The 13,819-nt window shown below is 44.7% G+C and overlaps 1 long non-coding RNA gene across 2 annotated transcripts; it reads right to left on the reverse strand.

Moving 5' to 3' along the window:
* Nucleotides 1-5,492: 5,492 nt before the first annotated feature.
* Nucleotides 5,493-12,482, reverse strand: LOC135396496 (uncharacterized). 2 transcript variants are annotated; one of them, XR_010423404.1, is made up of 4 exons: nucleotides 8,526-12,482; nucleotides 7,139-7,281; nucleotides 5,848-5,953; nucleotides 5,493-5,778 (listed from the first exon to the last, which is right to left on the reverse strand). It is a non-coding gene; the product is annotated as an uncharacterized LOC135396496 (long non-coding RNA). The 2 variants fall into 2 exon arrangements; XR_010423403.1 differs by lacking the exon at nucleotides 5,493-5,778 and having other exon boundaries at nucleotides 5,821-5,953.
* Between the last annotated feature and the right edge of the window lie 1,337 nt (nucleotides 12,483-13,819).

Consider the following 13,819-nt stretch of genomic DNA (forward strand, 5'->3'; position numbering starts at 1 on the left):
GCTGCAGCCTTTTATGTGCCCCACGAAGATTTTGAGAGAGCGTCCAAGCTCCCCAACGAGACGTCCTCCACGGAAGCAGAGCTATTCGCAATCAATATGGCCCTTCAGCACATCTCGTCCTCCCCACCTGCAGAGTGGACGATCCTCACCGACAGCAAGCCAGCCCTGGAGATCCTGGGTTCTCACGCCACCAAAATCATCAGCGACCTCCAAACGGCTATCATCGCCGCATGCGACTCTCTTTGCGCCTCTGGCCACGGTGTGCGGCTACAGTGGGTTCCCAGCCACATAGGCCTCAGTGGGAACTCCCGAGCGGACGCCGCCGCGAGGCGTGCCCACCAAGACGTCGGCCCGCCAGCTAGTATGCCGCTCACATCGTCCGCCTGCCTTATAAAGATCCGCGAGTGGTGTGCCTCCGAAATGCGTCGCTCTGTCGAAGACGCTGTACGCTCCAATGCGTATATCCAGTCCATTGACCCGACAATGCAATTCGCTCCATACCAGCAGCTCGTCCGCGCAGAAGAAACGCTGCTGCATCGGCTCCGGCTCAACGTCGCATATACACCGCAATACCTGTGCAGGGTCGGAAAGCGTCGCTCAGCCAGCTGCGCTACCTGTGGCGCAGTAGCAGACGTTGAGCACCTCCTACTAATCTGCTCGGAGTACTCTGCAGCCCGCGCTGTCCTCGCCAATCGCCTCCAACGCCTGGGACACGGCTCGCTCTCTCTGGCCGTGCTTCTCGGCCCCGTCGCACGCCAACAACAGGGAGCCGTTACAAGGGCTCTCCTGCAATACCTACAGGACACCCAACTGAGTGTTACGTTGTGAACTGAGAACCGCGGCCCTGGGCACTCGCCCCCACTGCAAAGAAACCGGCCGTTTTCTTTTTTTTTTTTTTTCTTTCTTTGTTTTTGCTCCACCAGGGCGTAGCAAGCCGACATAGGTCTGGCTGACCTCTCCCTGCGTGGACGCCACCTCCTCTTTATTAAACTTATATACCCCCCCCCCCTCTCCTCCTTACGTCCTTGTTCAAGAATGTAGTGGTGCCAACGGCAAAACTCTGTCCGTTGACCTCGACTTTAGAGGGAAACTTGGACCCCAAGCCATACCTAGGCTACCTTTTTGAAAAAACAAATGCGGGAAATGAAAGAAAGTGGAATGCCGTCCCATGAAGAGCTGACGATAAGATCACGTTGCGTTAAGTTCATCGTTGCTCTGGTAGAGCAAATAAGACAGCGTCTTCCAGGGAACATCGACGTACTTAGCAAGATGTCTTTGTTGTCCGTCCAGAAATCACTAAGTGTACTAAAAGAGCCACTTGTGCCGCTACTGGAAGCTTTGAACGTGGACCCCGCCGACATTGAAAGGATCGAGCACCAGTGGAGGAACATTACACTGGTGGAATGGAAGAAGACTTCGACGACAGAGGCATTCTGGTGCGAAGTCAAATCGTACCGGAACTCTTGCAACGAAAATCCCTACCAGGAGCTAGCTAACTTCGCTATCTCACTGCTGGTCCTGCCTTACTCGAATGCAGAGGTAGAACGTGCATTCAGTCAGTTGAACGTCGTGAAAAACAAGCTGCGGAACCAGCTCAAACCTGAAATGGTGGAGGCTCTTTTGACGATCCGCGCAGGACTGAGACGTCATGGAAAAGGCTGCTTCGAATATGACCTCCCAGGAGCAGTAGTCAGGAACATCGGCACCCTAGCCTGTTATGATGGACCTTCATCGAGCAGCAGCACCCAGGCTTCTTGCGATGATGACCTTTCTTTTGACGCTCTTTTCTAAGTTCGAATTTTCTTTATAATTTTTTGGTTTACTTGTTTATTTTGCAAGAAGCGCTGTCGTTACATTGGTGTATGCATACGTATGTATATTTTGATGCGAGAAATCGGAGTTCTGCCACGTCGCAGTATGTGACAATAAAAACAGAAATACACATGTTTTACGTTTTATCCTCTATGCATCTCTCTCACTACTGGTTAAGTAAGTAAAGAAATTTCAGGTCTTGATTTCAGTCATATACACCGTCATTATTTTCAACTACCACCTGAAAATGCTGCTGGCTCGTCGACCTTTCGAGGGAACCGTTTTTAAACTGTACTTTGGACGCATAGCGGAACTTAGTAGAATGCAGAACACATTTAGCGGATTCTGGCGGAATATTGGAGCGATTCGGGCGGGCTGCCTTCTCAGAATGTTGGCAACACTGATAGGATACAGCCTTCGCCACAGTTGTACAAAGGAGGCAACAGAAAGCCTTCTTCGTCTCCTGGAAGCGCACTTACCTGAAGAGGCTGCACTGCCAACTTCTAAGTACCTCTTCTTCAAGCAGTTTTTGTCTAGTCATCAATCCATGGTGTACCATTTTTACTGCCCGTGTGTACTGTAGTGTCAACAGTACCTTGGTACCAGAGATGACCAAGGCTTCCACTGCGACACATGCTGTGTAGACTTTGAAACGGGCACATGTTAGATGATTTCAGCTGCTTTCTTTCCTTCGATATAAGTGAGCAAGTGAAGGAGAAGCTTTCGGTGTCCGAGCTTGACTTCAAACAGCTGTCACGGTCACTGCCTTCGATGTAGGCTCAATCACAACAAGTAAGGGCTACTATGATCTACCAACTTCTGAAAATGACTTGTCACTTACTTGGAATACAGACGGCGTACCCCTATACGAGTCCTTAGCCTACAGCATATGGCCGTTGCTACTCCAAATCAACGAGCTACCTCTAACGGTTCGTGCGAGACATATGATTTTGGGAGGGCTATGGTTCGGAGATAAGAAACCAGACATGAATACCTTCTTGAAGCCCTTTGTGAATCAAATGAACACGTTATCAAGCACGCGTTTTGAATGGACAGATCGTCTAGGAAACTGCCAAACAGTGCGCATATTTCCAGGGCCATGTAGCGTAGACACAGTAGCCAGAGCCATGGTTATGAATATGAATCAGTTTAATGGTTCGCATGGCTGTGGCTGGTGTGTCCACGAGGGCGAGGTCGTGCCAAAAGGAAATGGTCATGCACGCGTGTATCCTGCTTTGTCACCGAAACCTGCAGCAAGAACACACGAATCATTTTTAGAATGTGCGTCTGAGGCCGAAGAATCTCAGGAACCTAGAAATGGGGTAAAAGACCGTAGCATTCTTTTTCTCCTTGCCTTCTTTTCATTTCCAGCTGGCTTCGTTGTCGACTACATGCATGCTGTGTGTGCTGGTTTTGTAAGGCACACGTCATGCATGTGGTTTGACACCAAAGCAGCCTTTCCGTACAGCATTGGGTCAAAGATAAACGAAATTGACAAGCGTCTTCGAGATTTACATCCAATATGGGAAATTTCAAGGCTGCCCGGATCTATGACATTGCGCAAATACTGGAAAGCATCCGAATGGCAGAATTGGCTGTTGTTTTACTCTCCCGTCGTTTTGCATGGAATATTACCATCAATCTTCGTGAGTCTACCACCAATTACGTTCGTGAGTCTAATGCATTTTTTTCTGTCAGACACTGTTGCAACAGACAAACTCAGGGAAGCACGTAAAAAAATGTACTCGTTTTTACAAGAATATGAGCAGCTGTATGGAAAAGAGCACATGACATTCAACGCGCACCTATTGTCACATGTTCCCGATTCTGTACAGATCTGGGGACCCCTATGGAATTACTCGGCGTACGCTTTCGAGAACATGAATGGGCAACTCGTACGCCTTGTCAATGGAACACGCCACGCTCATTGGCAGATAATTGAGAAATTTTCTTTCTTGACATCTCTTCCCACGCTTTGGGATAAGTGCGCATATGGTCAGGAGTCATTTCACACACCAGATCAGGAGTCCAAGCAAAAATTAATGCGCTACTTTCTTAAAGGTTACCATCTAAGGAAACACTCATTCAGCACGAGTGGTGTCATTTTCTATGGTAGAGGTAAGAGGGATGATGAGGGCACGTGCTACACGAAAGTTCGTATTAATGAGTTCACGTACTGTGTGCGATCACTTGACAAGTCACGACGCTTCAATTCGTATATATTTATACCTGGCACTTTCGGCATAATAAATAAGATACTTGCCGTGTGTCCTCTCAAACATAGTCAATGCCACTGCACTAAGAACCTTGTTTTTTGTATTACTAAGCTAGAAGTAGTACGTTCTTTTCTTGATTGCAGTTGGGGCACAGTCATATACGAGGTTGTGGAATGTGACGACACACTACATATAGAAAGTGACGTTGTGGAAAAGTGTTTGGTGTTACAACTCTCTGAGAAAACCTTGTTGTGTCGTGCCAAACACGCATGTGTCTTGGGAGCCACGTAAAGTTAAATGACATGACATGATGATGTGATGACGTTCATTAAATATAAATGCCCCTGTGTGATCTTTGTTTATATGATGAGGTGGGTACTGTTTGACCAAGGACATCGTGTTCTCATGTGCTTATCTATCCAAGCAAGAATTCTTGTGGATTCAGAGCCTATGCACCTGTTAGTACTGTTGCCATTTTTGTTTCGTGAATATTCGGTTATTCGTTTTTGTTCATGTTATACTATTCGTACATGGAATAGGTCGAGAAGAAGTCGCCTTTACTCTATGCTTTTTCTTATTGTATGCGGCACTGTTATATGGCTAGTAATTATACCTATTTTAACTTGGCTCAACAATGTAAATGTGTGTGAATTCAGTGTGACTGATATGCATGCTAATTGACGTGAGAGTTGAATATATGCGAAAAATAAAGAACTGCACGGTACTCCGGTAGATATGTTATCATTCTTCGTTGTCATTTAAACACTGCTTTGTGCACCAATAAGTATTCAAACCTTTGCACAAGAAGGCATCTGCTAAGCATCAATGTTATGTCCGTATTATTTTTTTCGACAACATCAACATCAGTGTTATATGAAAGGTGATGAGGTTGGCCTTCGTTGGTGATCTTTGACAATACCAGCATAGTGGAGTATAATCACGCTTAGTATAATAACTTAGAGTATAGAAAACAGCAACCGTGGTGAATGGGAAATGCGCGGGTCGTAAGGTTTAAAGAAGCCGCCATTTGTCAGATAACTGGTAACATGATTTGGATTAACTAAGCTACGAACATGTGCTCCAATCTTCTGTACCTATATTGACATTACTAAACACACAGAACAATTAATATGCTTGTTGTTACCCGAAATTGAAACAGAGTCGTTGGACCCCAACAGGGACGGCAAAACTTGCTTTGTAACTGATTAAATTATTTTGATCTTGCTTTATTTTATGCACAACGTTTCTTTACTTTTTCATGCGTTAATAGTCATTCGCATAAGTAGTATAGGTTAACTAATGATAACGAAATAAATAGCAGTAACATAAAGAAATAAATGCTGTATCTCTCCTGAATAATTTCGGCGCACGTTAATGCGGTCCTACTTCTTCAGTAGATCTGCTGTAGGTTTTCGTTCGAACCGTCTGCGCAGTGTATCTTTATAAAACCGTTATCGGCCCTATTAGAAAAAACCATACAAGTGTCCGTTTGGCAGTCATACGGTATAACTGAACGGACTCCATACACTCTATGGACTGGTACGGACTCCGTACGCTGTATGGCATCCTATGGCAGTCCGTACACTGAATGGCCTCCTATGGCAGTCCGTACACTGAATGGCCTCCTATGGCAGTCCGTACACTGTATGGCCTCCTATGGAGTCCATAGCCTGTATGGCCCCCGACCTTGCTGTATGGCATGGGTATGTGTGGCAGTCCGCAAGATGATGGGATGAGACGTGAGTGTTTGCTGAACGTAACACCAGCACAAAATGAACACAACTAGTGCATGTCAATTTGACAAAATTTATTGTCTTACAGCCTTTTTAGGAAGTCAGCCAAGTAGCCGTTAATTGGATCAATTCACTCAGTCAGACTTCTGCCTTTGCGGCTGGGCTTCGTGGCAGTGTACTCCTGAAAGCAACCTAAAATAAGAAAATGAGCATGCGTTAGTACCAAATACCACGCTACCATATGCTCTGTGGAAGCATATTCTACAAAAATAAGGAACTTCTTAACATGATGGAAATTGATGTTCTGAAGCTCGAACACAGAGATTAAACGAAAACACACTAAGCTTCAAGTGTCTAAGAAATACAGAAGAAGGAAGTCACTGAAAAAGCCAGTTGTAAGACTCTAACCCACATTTCCTGGTCCAAGACTGCAATTGAGCTAAGCTGTCCCACTTTGTAAGACAGCTCGTGGTGACCAGCACCATGGGGGCAAGTAATTTGATTGGTCAACGAGGCAGCTCTTGACGCAAGTAATACTGTTTGCTGTTCATTTGACAATGTTAACACCATATGCTACAGCTGAGCTCAGAAACCCATCTTATCTGTACAAAAAAAAAAGTTTAAATGAGGAGTGTTCACTGGCTTTCTTTCAAAAATGTTAAATTGTGCTTGCATCTGCATCAGTATTGTACATAACAGCTTAGAGGACAAAGACTGGTGCGAAGCAGCTTTACTATATAGCGTAAAGCTTCCTCTCAAACGAACGGGATGATAGAGCTTTCTCAAACAGAGGCTTTTTGTTGAAGAACATCCCCCACAGCCACACAAACAGATAATGGGGATCATCTCAGGGCTTTCTTTAAAGGAGTGCTGAGGTGCAAACAAATAGCTCCTGCTGAGGAACCATGAGCATAGGTGACGCAGAGAGCAAGCGAGAGAGCTCTGTTCTGCGCCCCTTTGAAAAATTATTCGCCTCGTGAAGAGAGTGCATCGCAGAACGAGAGGAAGTCGGGATGTATGTTACTCCTTCACGAGACCAGTGATGTACTGCAGAACTGCTCAAGCAGTTATAAGCAGACCGTGATGTGCGAAGAAAAAAACTAAGAAACAAGGTATGGCGCCTTCACCGTGTCATAAAAGCATCGTGTTCGTTGTCTGCAACTGCTCTGTCCAACTATTTTTTTTATCAATTCAACTGCGCAGCTATAACGCAGAGAAGAGTGAAAATATTTTGCATGGTGGCGCCTGATGGACAGCTTGACAGGTGAGGCAAGAATTCGAGTGATGTTAAATGTCACCACATTGCTCCTTAACAAGTGGATACTGTTGTCAAAATAGAAAAATTGCTCAATGTTCTGGCAGAATAAATACACATACTCGTGACAGCAGCAACTGCTGGCGCCGCTTTGCAGTCATGATCTGTCCGTGGAGCTCCCTAGGTGACCGCACTGTTCTTGCCACTTCTCGCTGGAGAATTTTTCAAACCAGCCTGATACAGGTACCGGCAGGCTTCACATACACTGCAATAAATATACTATACCGTGGCACGAACAATGAAATCTACAACTCAGACATTGGGGTACTGCCATTGGAGAACTGCACTACACTGATATCTTGTCAGCTATGTGGAAGTAAACAGCTCTTGAACACATGGAATAAGAAGCTCGTGTAATGCATGTTGTACACTGCAGCAGTGGGAGCCTGACAAAAGAGCAGCAAGGTAGTTGGCATGGTTGGGACAACAACTTATAAAATGGAACAAAAGCTGTAGGCCATATTCGTCATTGTACTTATTCACGATAAGTAATGTGATGAAGACACAGCTACAGTAGCCGCCAATGTGACAAACCGAAACTTTTTCGTTCAAGATTTTGTACGAATACTAGAAAGACAGCTCTGGAATAAAAGATGGCGGTTCATTTGGTCCAGTGCTAATGGTGCTGTAGGCACTATCAACAGCATTGTCTGTAAACTGTTTTCGGATTGTTGTGTTCGTTCTGGTTGTGCCAATAGGCACAGGGCAATCTGAAAACAGTTTACAGACAATGCTGTTGATAGTGCCTATAATGACATTAGCACTGAACAGATATGAACCAGTATCTTTTATTCCAGAGCCGTTTTTCTAGCACTGGCATAAAATCTTGAACGAAAAAGGTTTGGTTTGGCACGTTGGCTGCTAGTGGAATGCTGTGCCTTTATCAGACTGCCCATGATGAATAAGCATACTGACCAACATGCCTTACAACTTTTGGTCCGTTCTATAAGTTCAGTCTTAAGCATGCCAACTACGCAGCACCGCTGCTCTTTTGTCAGGCTCCCACTGCTGCAGTGTAGAACATGCATTGCACAAGCTTCGTATTCTATATATCTAAGTGTTGTTTACTTGGACAAAGCAAACGAGATCTCAGTATGGTGCACCTCACCAATTGGTTGTACAGCAATGCCTGAGTTGTAAATTTCCTTGTTCATGCCACAGTATTTGTCGTGTGGTATCAGCAGCTTTAACAGTAACTAACGTAAGCAGTAGATGCATTTATGAACATGGACTTTGCTCCACAGTAACATCCTACAAAAAAAGAAAAAACAGAACATTGACAAATGCAGACTGGGAGTAATAAAATTAACAGAGATCCATGCTTTGACTTCATGCATTTTAAACTCACACTGTCATGCTTGTCTGTGTACACGTGAGAAGTAGTGAGAAATAAAATGCCATTCACACCGTTTCCCAACGAAAATAAAAAGTATTAAAGCGTAGTCCTACCCCAGAGCTGCATCCGTGTCATGAGCATAAAAAATCTGTGGCACTTGCTTGTGGACGTCACACTGTCTTGATAAGGTACGTTTTCTGGAAAACAGCATTTGACAGATGAAAGGCACAATCAGAGGAGTATGTCGTACAAAGCATGGCATGCATGTAACTAATATAGTGTGGAAACACTACAAGTACACAATACTATGTTCATGTTCATATATGTCAGAATATATTTTAAAACAAAATTTTGTAGGAAAAGAAAGATGGCTTCAGTACGCAAGCATGCAGTGGGTGAGCAAGCCACGCCGTGTTGTCCACGCCTGTAGACTACCTCGGCTCATTCTCATTACGTTGGATGCACATGTGACTTACTGTGGTCAACGGCCGGCCCACTCTACTTTTCTGAAAATTTAATCATGAATTACTAACATATACATTTGACTTTATTTATGAGAAATTCACCTGTGTTATTTTATCTAAGCGTTGCGAAAGACAAAAGCAATGGTTTGACAAGATAACACGGGATTGTTTTAAAAAAGTGAATGTGTTACGATTTCGGGGCCAACTATACTATATGTCTACAACACAGGGCACTTGTATTTGCAGCGACATAGAAACACACATTCAAGTACGTGCATCTCAAACATATGATGATCTAAACGACGAGATGTAGCCGAGACACACCCGAACAGAAACATCTAAGCTTCCAACCCATCCGCGCACAACCAAGTCGCACATGACAAACCACAGAACCCCACCTAACAATCCTTAATGGCACGCGCTTTTGTATGTGCAATGACGATTATGTAACACATTTCAACGCTTATTCCAAAGCTAATCAGCCGGGTCCCGATACCTAAACAACTGTTGCTAACTCTAGCGAATCTCACTCTCCTCTCGTGATCGAGTTTCGTTCCTTTGTTTGAACGGATCGCAAAGGATTTTCAAACTTCACGCATGCACTTTGCAATCACAGATAGCATTCCGTATCACTTCATTATCACATCACAACAAATATTTATATGTTTACCTTTCATTATCGGCACCTTGGCGGGACAACAGTCCATCGTTTCTTCGCCAGCAGGCATAAACAGCCGTTGAGCTAAAATCGTCCACCGATCCTTCATGGAAGTGCAACTTCTTGACACTGTAGTAACTACCTCCACTTTGTCCGCATATATCACGAGTTCATACACTGCACGCAGATTAAAATACGTTGTGCAGCCAAGAAAGGTTTTGCTGAAAAAGGAAATTGATCACACAGAAACAACGTGCTTCGCCTACGTCCGCCATAACCACCCAAAGCCAAAAACACAGCGACACGTAGCCCCCTAGGCAAAGTGTATCTAGCAACAGGTAATTTTTATATATTATTTCTTACCGACTTTTGGCTTTGCACAAAAGATTAACCGGATTAACCATCATTTTTCTCAAACTAAATAACAGTGGCCCATAACATTAATCAGAGTGCCATACGCTGACGACCATCGCCATTCTTAGACGGCAGTTTGTCTGTTTCGGTTTCTGTTCTATTACTGCATTTTCGTGTTATGAAAACACCGTTCCACGGAAAGTATTACGCCAATTATGTGCGTGTATTTGTGTTTGTGATTATAGAACGCTCACTTCAAGGCATTGAGAATGATGTCAAATCACGAAAAGGATAACTCGTGATATCTCCAGAAAATCGCCACGAGCGGCACCCAACGATATATGAACAAAGGACCAGCATAGCCTATGTGTTACTTCAATATTGTTTGCCTATTTTTAGATCCCTATCATGCGTCAACAAGTAAATATTGAATCATTTCATTCCTGCATATCAACGTATCCCATTATTATTGTTATTAATATTATTATTATTATTATTATTATGTTATGTAAACAGTGCAAACAGCTTGATTGTGTGCCGTAAGCTAAAAAAGCAACGTAAACAAATCCGCTTTAACAGATTGCAGTTTGGAAAAATCTCTATGATAGTGGTGAAAGTGTTGCGGCATGCGCAAAGCAGCAACCATGTCACGGTGATGCGCACACAGCGCATTTGACATCTAGTCGTCCTTCGGCTAAATATGATTTCTATGCCTGCCAAGAGGTTCCGTACACACAGAAGTTTGCTGTATGGACACCTGTACGGCCGTCACAGAAGTCCGCAAACTCGCTCTACGGACTTTGAACGGCTGCCATAGAGTTCCGTACACACTCTCTATGGAACCCGTACGGCCACCATAGAAGTCCGCACATGCCATATGGATTCCATTGGTGCACCGTAGCAGTCCGTACGCGTAGCGTTTGAGGACCATATAATTCCATAGCGTTCCATACCATTTCCATTCAAAGTCGTAAGAGTCCACACAAGTCCATACATAATCTGTATGGACTTTTATGGTTTTTTCCAACAGGGGGCATGTTCCACTCGCTTTTCTCTAAGGGATTACACTATTTTTAGCACACAAGGACGCCCCGATAATTGGGGAATTTTTGTTTCTCACATTCTTATCACGTGATTGTGGGGCTGATGGCGCGAAATTCGAAAATTTCACAAACAAAATTGTCTCATCAATTATTCGATGGGATTACATCTTTTTTTTTAATTGTGCCATTCCTATGCGAGGGAAACACGTTAGTGAAAGTGTCACAAATATACATTGCGCGCTTTTTGTGCAAAAAAAAAAAAACGAAAACTTTCGATGGATTTCCGAAGGAGTGATTCCCACTTATAAAGGCCGCAGGAGGCCATTCGCACAATTATACCAACACACCCAGCGCATAAGTTACCTGCGGAATTCCTGTGTGCTTAGTACGAAGCAAGTAGTAAAGAGATAGTAGCAGAGTAAAGCAAGTGTAGCAGTACAAGCAGCAGAGCTTTAGTAAGTGAGCACCAGTGGCACACTCAAAGTGTACAGACATTATGCAGAATTGCGTGCATTCTGCACGAGTCGTACAAATTCTACCGGTGGTTGAGGACACAGAACGCGCGCATAAAATGTGTAGAATTTCTGGGTACTATGTGCGCAGAAATTCTGCACGTTTTCTACACAAGGAGTAAAATGGTGGTGCACTCAAAATGTGCAGACATTCTGTATGCTAAGTCGTCACAAGTTCTGCAGGGGATGGAGACATATAACGCACACAAAATGTGTAGAATTTTTGTGTACCTGGTACACAGAAAAGAGCGGAGCAGCTGCACACTCAAAATATGCAAACATTCTGTATACTGAGTGGTCACAAATTCTACAGGGGTTGAAGACGCACAACGCACACAAAATGTCTGCAGAATTTCTGTCAACCTAGTACACAGAAAGGAGCAAACCAGCAGCGCACTCAAAATTTACAGACATTATGCATACCGAGTCGTCATAAATTCTACAAGGGTTGAAGGCACATAACGCACACAGAATGTCTGTACAATTTATGTGTACCTAGTACACAGAAAGGAGCAAACCGGTAGCACACTGGAAGTGTATAGGCATTCTGCATACCAGGTCGTCACAAAGTCTATAGGAATTAAAGACACAGAACGCATACAAAATGTCTATTCATTCCTTGTGTACATGTTACACAGAAAGGAGCAGCCCACAGAAAGGTGACAGGGTATACAGAAAGCACGCAGAACGTCTGTAGAAAGGTGAAAACTATTTTTGTAAGGGAGGTTATCAGCCCACTTGTTGATAGAGAGGCCACGATGTCCTGGAATCCACGTCAAGACGACGTCCGTGATATGACTCGGAGTAAGAGACAGGAAGGTCTTCCAGGCGTCGGCAGAGGGGTCCGACTGAGCTGCGATGACAGACAGATAGTCTGACAGGAGCAGAACCTTGCAGAATTGAGGAGGGACCATGCGGAGAGCCAGTATCATGGCGAGGAGCTCGCTCTCAAATACTGGAGTGAAGTCCGGGAGGCGAATCGGGAAGTGCGCATCCAGCTGCGAGAAGGCAATTCCAGCACCCGCCAGCCCGGCGGACACGGAAGCATCTGTGGCAATAGTTTGAGATAATTCAAACAACACTGGGCACACGACCAATGAAATTGCGACTTGGTGGATATTATGCACAACCAGTCGGCCAATCAGGGGCCTCCATGTCTGGCTGGCTTTTCGGTCGGTCCTGGCTACCATCGACTTCTACTGGATTTCAGGCCTGCCGCCGTTACTAGGTATTCAAAATAACTAAAGCGATTTTGGGGTAAAATAAAGATTTATTTGATAGAAAGCACTAATTCAAAGATCGGATACATGGGTGCACTGTGCGTACAAAGCCCACTGCGTTGCTGACACACTGGGACAAAGTTCGAACATGAAGCAGAACGAGCACACCGTTCAACTCCTAATACCAAGCCAGTCTCATGAGTGCGTACCATTTCACGATGAGCATCTTCTTTCGCTGCCTGCGGTGCATCCATTACAGCGAAGCGAAAAGCGCTTGTGTGGCACGTAATCCTGTCTTTGTTGACAGCCCTCGAAATCCAACGGCGCCCGAACTTGTTCTTCACGCTCCAACTCATGAAGCATTCCGGTACCGCAGTTGACAAATTGTTCGTGGGATAATAGTAGTGTCCAGAAACAGCACAACACGCGTAGACTCACAATGACGCACGAACAAACCTGCGAACATATTTCTGCAAACTGTTCTGTCGATTGACACCACCGAACACAGGAGGACGACATGCCGGCCATGCTATTTCGAAACGGCCGAGACGGTGTACGCACATGCTCGCGTACAAAATGCGATTTCAAAACGTTCTCGACCAATCTGAGCGCGCGCACTGTCTAAGTGCACAGTGCGCGCGCACGACGAAAAACAATACTTACATTTCAATTTTAATGCATATTTTGAGGTGCATAGTTGCATGCATACTTCTGCTGAGTTTAGTGCATATTTATGAGCACTCCTTTATTGATTATCGATGGGTCGCTGCTCATGTATCACTGAATCTCTCAGCTGAATGTGTGAACACGGTGGCATCCTTTTTGCAACAGGTAATGGAATAGGCCTTGTCTCGTGGATTTTCGCTGCGCTGTGTACACTGGCGAACTACCTCAAGGACACACGTGCTGAAATAACCTTCTAAATCATTCAGTGCTTTCACACGGCAAGCGTCCTGGAACAACTGGTCGCACCAGTGCGACCTACGTGTCAATTTTTTACTTTCTACTTTAGACATAAGTCGTAATGATTATTTTCAGATAAACCTCTGAGCACCCGCACGGTCCGCAACGTCCGCCGCCAGAAAAAGAGGTGGTAGGCGATAGCACGCTTGCCTCCCATGGCACTTCCCCCTCCACCTGGAAAAAAAATCCTGGG

The sequence above is a fragment of the Ornithodoros turicata genome, chromosome 6 (genome assembly GCF_037126465.1).
Source record: "Ornithodoros turicata isolate Travis chromosome 6, ASM3712646v1, whole genome shotgun sequence".
In the NCBI taxonomy this organism is placed as follows: Eukaryota; Metazoa; Arthropoda; class Arachnida; order Ixodida; family Argasidae; genus Ornithodoros; species Ornithodoros turicata.